General features: G+C 44.5%; 1 long non-coding RNA gene across 1 annotated transcript; it reads left to right on the forward strand.

Annotated features, from left to right (window-relative positions):
* The first annotated feature begins 250 nt into the window (after positions 1 to 250).
* On the forward strand, positions 251 to 1,899 carry LOC139027264 (uncharacterized). Its single transcript, XR_011479337.1, has 4 exons — positions 251 to 339; positions 1,044 to 1,124; positions 1,523 to 1,588; positions 1,834 to 1,899. It is a non-coding gene; the product is annotated as an uncharacterized lncRNA (long non-coding RNA).
* Positions 1,900 to 7,868: the final 5,969 nt, after the last annotated feature.

The following is a 7,868-nucleotide window of genomic DNA, read 5'->3' on the forward strand; positions in this document are numbered from 1 at the left end:
AGGACTACTAGCTAACAGGCCAGCCTATAGTCAAACAGGACTACGTATAAACCAGGTCAACTATAGTAAACAGGAACTACTAGTAAATCCAGGTCAACTATAGTAAACAGACTACTAGTAAACAGGTCAACTATAGTAAACAGAACTAATAGAAACAGGTCAAACCTAAAGTAAACAGGACTACTAGTAACAGGTCAACTAACTAGTAAACAGGTCCACTAATATCAAGGAAGTCAGGAAGTCAAACCAGTCTGTACCAGGTCCCTCTCTGTGTATCTCAGCAGGAAGGCCAGTTTTGTGTAATATCAGGCAGTCAGGAAGTAAACCAGTCTGTACCCAGTCCTCTTGGTGTATCTCCAGCAGGAAGCCAGTTGTGTAATATTCAGGAAGCTCAGGAAGTCAACCAGTCCTTGTACCCAGTCCCTCTCTGTGTATCTCAGCAGGAAGCCAGTTAGTGTAATATCAGGAAAGTCGGAAAGTAAAACAGTCTGTACCGCAGTCCTCTCCTGTGTATCTCCAGCAGGAACCAGTTGTGTAAATATCAGCATAGGAAGTAAACCAGTCTGGTACCAGTCCCTCTCTGTGGTTCTCCAGCAGGAAGGCCAGTTTGTGTAATCTCAGGCAGTCAGGATAAAACCAGTCTGTTACCGCCAGTCCCGTCCGTGTAATCTCCCGCAGGAAGCCAGTTGTGTAAAATCAGGCGAGTCAGGAAGTAAATCCCTCTGTAACAGTCCCTCTCTGTGTATCTCAAGCAAGGAAGCCAGTCGTGTAATATCAGGAATCAGGAGTAAATCCAGTCTGTACCCAGTCCTCTCTGTTATTCAGCAGGGAACCAGTTGGTGTATATCAGGCAGTCCAGGAAAGTAAATCCAGTCTGTACCAGTCCTCTCTGTGTATCTCCAGCAAGGAAGCCAGTTTGTGTAATATCAGGAAGTCAGGAAGTAAAGCCAGTCTGTCCCTAGTCCCTCTCTTGTGTAATCTCCAGCAGGAACCAGTTGTGTAAATATCAGGCAGTCAGGAAGTCAACCAAGTCTGTACCTCAGTTCCCTCTCTGTGTATCTCCAGCAGGAAGCCAGTTTGTGTAATATAAACAGCCAGTCAGGAAGTAAACCAGTCTGTACACAGTCCTCTCTGTGTTCTCCAGCAGGAAGCCTAGTTGTTTGTAATATCAGCGAGTCAGGAGTCAACCAGTCTGTAACCGCAGTCTCGCTGTGTATCTCCAGCCCCGGAAGCAAGTTGTGTAATATCAGGCAGTAGGAAGTCAACCAGTCTGTACCAGTCCTCTCCCTGTGTATCTCCAGCAGGAAGCCAGTTGTGTAAATATCAGGACGTCAGGAAGTAAAACCAGTCGTACCCCAGTCCCTCTTGTGTATCTGCAGCAGGAAAGCCAGTTGTGTAATATCAGGAAGTCAGGAAGTAAAAACAGTCTGTACCTCAGGTCCTCTCTGAGTATCTCCAAGCAGGAAGGCCAGTTGTGTAATATCAGGCAGCCTCAGGAAAGTAAACCAGCTGTACCCATAAGATCCCTCGCTGAGTAATTCCAGCAGGAAGCCAGTTGTGTAATATCAGGCAGTCAGGAAGTAAACCAGTCCTGTACCCAGTCCTCTCTGGGGAGTCATCTCCAGCAGGAAGCCAGTGTTGTGTAATATCAGGCAGTCAGGAAGTAAAACCAGCCTGTACACCCAGTCCCTCTCTGAGTATGCTCCAGCAAGGAAGCCAGTGTGTTAATATCAGGCAGTCAGGAAGTAAACCAAGTCTGTACCAGTCCCTCTATGTGTAATCTCCCGCAGGAAGCCATGTTGTGTAATATCAGGCAGTCAGGCGTAAACCGAGTCTGGTACCCATCCGCTCTCTGTGTATCTCCAGCAGGAAGCCAGTTTGTGTAATATCAGGCAGTCAGTGAAGTAAACCAGTCTGTACCAGTCCCTCTCTGTGTATCCTCCAAGAGGAAGCGCAGTTGTGTAATATCAGGCAGTCAGGAAGTAAACCAGTCTGTACCCCAGTCCCTCTCTGGTGTATCTCCAGCAGGAAGCCTCCTGCAAGGTTCTGGCTCACAGGCACAGGGGACAGGCTTGGAGTGGGAAGCGTTGGTTTCCTGAAGTGCAGGTAGAGGGTGAAGGTGGAGCAGACCTGAACCAGGTAGAGGCTCTGGCTCCTGGAGGTGCTCTAGAAAGGCCTTACCCCCAGGACCTGTGAGGTACAGGTACCTCCTCGCTGGGTCCATGTATGGCTGGGAGGACAGAAACTCAAATCATGTGGACACTGAACAGTAAGTAAGGTGAACTTTAGGTGCTACAAGAGACTGCTCGTTCAAGTCTGCCCGGTAACAGTTGTTTTACTTTTCTATGAGCTTGCGGGGATCTTGTCAATAAAGTGAGTTGCCGGACTTTTGGAAGTGCTCTGGGAGTCCTCCTCTGTGTCGGCCACTCTCCTTCCATCAAAACAGAGTCGACGTTAAGAAGGTACGGGAAGCCCAGAAGAGGACATTATAACAAGATAACATAATACAACACCCTCATTCATGTTGAAACTCACAATGTTATTTTATGTCATGACATACAAACTCCTCATTATGTTGAGATCATAACAATCTTATTTTGTCACGTGAACACTACATAACAAAACGTTTGTTTTGGGTTGAGAATGACGGAGAAAACACTATAAATTGGAGTGGATCGAGTGTTGATTGATAGACTGAACAGTCCTGGCTGAGGCAGCAGAGCCCACGGTGATAAATGTATCGATGAAAGACTGAGCAGTCTGGCGAGGCAGCAGAGCCGCACAGTGGATCAGTGTTTGATTGATAGACTGGCAGTCTGGCTGGGCAGTAAGAGCCCACGTGGATAACGTTCGATATGACTAGACTGGCAGTCTGGCTGAGGCAGCAAGAGCCCACAGTGGGATCGAGGTGTTGATGGATAGCACTTGACAGTCCTGGCTGAGAGCAGAGAGCCCAAGTGGATCAGTGTTGATGAATAGACTGACAGTCAGAGCCCACAGGAGTAGAAGCCCATCGGTGGAATCAGTTGTTTGAATAGATCTTTAGTTGGTCTAGCTGGTCGGCATTGAGTCGATAGCTAGGCAGCAGACACGGGGACAGGTTGGACACACGAGAAGTGGAATCTAGAGCCAGGTGGATCAGAGCCCACGGATGGAATCAGAGCCATGTTTTTGTTTTGAGCTGCCACACTATAGGATGGTACATTTCATGCTGACATAATGCTTTCATTTGTGTTTGGAGATCATCATCAGTTTCTACTTAGAATGTTAACAAGTAAATGTCCCTTTAGAGAGCTAACGGGGCATTATGGCCTTAACTATGCCTGACAGGCAGCCCTGTCTACCAAGGCTGTGTGCACTCCCGAGACCACACCAATCGCATGCGAGCAACAACCGGCAGCTAACTTTGGCTCGTCTGGTGAGTGAGTAAGCCGAGCTAAGCAAGGTAGTCTAGTTAGGCTAGCTAGCTTGTTATCCGTGCTGGTTGTTAGCTTTGCATGTATAACGAATTTTGTTGTAATTGTAAGGGACACTGCCATGTTTTTATGGATATATTTAAATTTACAGAGTGGGTGAAGCTTCATTCCTGACAGGCTGATCAGGATCAATAGCAGCCTCAGGCTGCCTGCCTTGTAGGCTGTTTCATGTGTAAGAGCTCCTTGCAGCCAGCATAGCGACTTTATAGCCCTGAGGCTGCTGTTGAATCTGATCTAGCTCTGAGGCTGCTGTTGAATCTGACTAGCTCAGAGGCTGGCTATAAAATCTGATTAAGCTTCTGAGACTGTGTGTGAATCTGATCTATAGTCTTGAGCTGCTGTTTGAATCTGATTTAGCTCTGAAGCTGCTATAGAATCTGATCTATGCTTCTGAGACTGCTGTTGATTGATCTAGCTTCTGGAGGCTGCTGTTGGATCTGATCTAGCTTGAGGCTGCTGTTGAATCTGATCTAGCTCTGAGGCTGCTATTGAATCTGATCTAGCTCTGAGTCTGCTGTTGGAATCTGAACTAAGCTCTGAGGCGGCTATAGAATTCTGATCTAGCTTCTGAGGCTGCTATTTTGAATCTGATCTAGCCTCTGAGGCTGCTGTTAATCTTGACTATTTGCTTGTAGGCTGCTGTTGAATCTGATCAGCCTCCAGGAATAGAGCACAACTACTCTGGATTCTATGCATCAAACCTATAAGCACTGTCAGCTAATCGCCTGCAAAGGAGCTTTTACCTCATGAAACAGCCCTATAAGCAGCATCCTGACTTCATCAGCCTCGAGGCTGAAATTGAATCTGATAGCCTTTCAGTAATCGGAGTTGATCCATGTGGTACATTTTAATATTATCACAAAACAAATATTGGTTTCATTATAATTATACACATATCAGTTATGCAAGCTAACAACACAGCATAAGACAACGTTCTAGGTAAGACTACCTAGTAACTAAGTCTTACAAGACTAGGCCAACGTTAGCTGCGTTGTCCTTGCTATGCGATCTGGCTGTGGTCTTTGGGGGGGCGGCACACAGCTTGTCAGGCCATTGTTTCAGGGCTTAAATTCCCGCAGGAGTGCATTGTGAACTGCTGTACGCATTGTTCAGAGGCTTAAGATGCCCAGGAGTGCATTGTGACCAGCTTGTCCAGGCATTGTTAGGGCTTAAATGCCCCAGGAGTGGCATTGTGATCAATACAGCCACAGGGGCTCCTTGATGAGGTTGGTTTAATCCCTGCATGGGTGCATCTGAACAAATGAATGAATGTGTGGTAGCTTCAATTACCTCGTGGTCTCAATTTAACAACGTTTGTTATGTGGTGATCATCAGATAAGTCTTGAATCTTGTGTATCTGTCCTCTCTCGGACTTCCGTAGAAGTTCCATTCCAAGCCTTCTATAATAATGTGTCGTCTGAACGGCAAGACTTTCCCATTAACTCACCATTTAGGTTTGTAGAAAACGAAGATCCTTTCATGACCATCGTCTTACGATTCCGCTCTGCGTTGCAGAGCGGGAGGAAGTCTCTCTCGAGAGAGAGCTATGTCCAGGGTCCAGATCTCCCTCACGGTCTCTGCCAACACATCCCTGATCTTCCCATGGATGTTCATCTGAACAAATACACACGTTACTACTAGTCACGGAGATCTTAAGAAAGAATGCTTCAAGCCCACTCCTGACTTGTTCTCGCTCATGGCAACAGGTGGGGATATTCAAAGTCTCTCTTTAACTAGAAGTGTGGTCCCTGTACATAGCTAGGCTAACAGTTTGAAGTCGGAGGTTTTACATACACTTAGCCAAATACATTTAAACTCAGTTTTTCACAATTCCTGACATTTAATCCTTGGAAAAATTATCTGTTTTAGGTCAGGTAGGATCACCACTCTTAATTTTAATAATGTGAAATGTCAGATAATAGTAGAATGATTTATTTCAGCTTTTAATTTCTTTCATCACATTCCAGTGGGTCAGAAGTTTACATACACTCAATTATTATTTTGTAGCATTGCTGTTAAATTGTTTAACTTGGGTCAAACGTTCGGGTAGCCTTCCACAAGCTTCCCTCAATAAGTTGGGTGAATTTTGGTCCATTCCTCTGACAGAGCTGGTTAACTGAGTCAGGATTTGTAGGCCTCCTGCTCGCAGCGGCTTTTTCAGTTCTGCCACTAATTTCTATGAGCTTGAGTCAGGGCTTTTGTAATGGCCACTCAAATACCTTTGACTTTTGTTGTCCTTAAGCCGTTTTGCCACAACATTGATGTCGGTTAGAGTTGTCCTAACCGACTTGCCTAAACTATAGTTTGTTAACAAGAAATTTGGTGGAGTGGTTAAAAACGGAGTTATAATGACTCCCAACTGTATGTCTATTCATGTTTTGGCTCGTGTTCTCTATCAGTAAGAGAAACGTCGTGGTACAATTCCAAGTAGCTAGCGCCATTGTATTGAACACATAAGCTATCAGATTGGTCATTGAAAATGGATGTGTTTTGTTTAAATGCTTCGGTAACTAGCCTACTTGATCAGATGGTTGTGTATGATCTGCTTTAGTTCAGATGCTTTCTCCGGTGGCAGAGACACTCTCGCAGACTTCACCCGCGTTTCGCCTGTTTTACTAAATGAACACTACACTGTACGTGTGGTAAGAGTGCTATATGTAAATGGGTTATTAGTTGTCTTATTTATTTGCCTGAATAACACGAAGGATCGGAAAATCCATCTGCAAAAACTTCAATCCCAGACCTCCACAACAATAACTGTCAGTTTAAACTGTGGTGGCGGAAAAGGAAGCGGGGATGTGTCCTCCTCAGTGCCTGAAGTGGTTAGTCTAAATCTAATTAAAGTCTCAACTAAGGACAAAACCATTCCATTAAATAACAATAATCACACCAAGTATTAGATAAATCCATCACTTTGAAGACTGAGTCTTGTTTAACGTGTATTTGCTATATTTTCATTAAATATTTAACATTTCTATAAATCGTCAGCGATAAAATACTCGGTTATAGAAGGACCCACAAGGACCAGTTTGTAGTTTGAGAACTGATTGTAGTTTTCTCAGAGATACTTTTCAGGAGATGTGAAACGCCCATTGTGTKCGTTGTCCATGCGTCGTCGACGTGCCGCGCCGTGCAATGCCCGTAAAGGCGAAAACAACCGACTGAAAACGAYAGTRGAGGGGAGTGAATTCAGCGGAGGTGTTTCTGCAACTGATGAAAGTCGGGACACTAATATGGTTTTTCGACAGCAAGGCTCAGGTCGACATGGCGCTGTGGCCATTGTTTAGAAGTTAACATAGCTCCAACCCCCATATCACACACTCACAAGCTGAAATACTTTGGGTACATTATACAATCAATCATTGAGAGAGCCTCAAATATCACATTTATTTGTATTTCTTCACTGTACATGAATCGTGGCAAAGTTGGTCCCTTACAAAAATGTACCATGGTAGTACAATGAAATAAAAAATACCATGGTAACGTTACTATTATGGTTTTTGGGGCACTACCATGGTAGGAAAATACCATAGTACTGGTGCAAATACCATTGTATATTCCTGCCATGGTAGTGACCAAAAAAACATGAACGTGCCATGGTAGTTTTTTCATTGTACTACTATGGCAGGAAAATACCATGTATTTTGCTGCCATGGTAGTGACCATAAAACATTTTTACATGTTATTAGCTACCATGGTAAACATGAACCATGGTACTTCAATGAATAAAACACCATGGTTTTGTACTAGCAGCATGTAGTGAAACATGAAAGCATGGGAGTTGTATACAATGTATTATGATGGTCTGTGTCCCACCGTTTTTGGGGGTAAAGTGACCAAAAACGTAGTAATTTATGGTACTCACATAATGCAACATTGACTACTCGCTCTGCAAAGGCAAAGCGTAGGCCTAGTACCCTATTAAACCCCTTTAACTCAGTGAAAACCCACAGCAGACAGGGTCTAGTAGTGTACCCTATTAACTCATAGTGAAAAACCACAGCAGACAGGGTCTAGTGGTGTACCCTATTAACTCATAGTGAAATGATTAATAGGGTACACTACACTACTAGACCCTGTCTTGCTGTTGGGGTTTTCACTATGAGTAATAGGGTACACTACTAGACCCTGTCTGCTGTGGGTTTCACTGGAGTTAAAGGTGTAATAGGCACTACTAGACCCTGTCTGCTGTGGTTTCACTATAGTTTAATGGGACACACTAGACCCTGTCTGCTGTGGTTTTCACTATGAGTTAATAGGTACACATACTAGACCCTGTCTGCTGGGGTTTTTCACTGTGAGGTAATAGGGTACACTACACACTAGACCCTGTCTGCTGTGTTTTTCACTATGAGTTATAGGGTACACTACTAGACCCTGTCTGCTGGGCGT

Source organism: Salvelinus sp. IW2-2015, unplaced genomic scaffold, assembly GCF_002910315.2.
Source record: "Salvelinus sp. IW2-2015 unplaced genomic scaffold, ASM291031v2 Un_scaffold8895, whole genome shotgun sequence".
Classification (NCBI taxonomy): Eukaryota; Metazoa; Chordata; class Actinopteri; order Salmoniformes; family Salmonidae; genus Salvelinus; species Salvelinus sp. IW2-2015.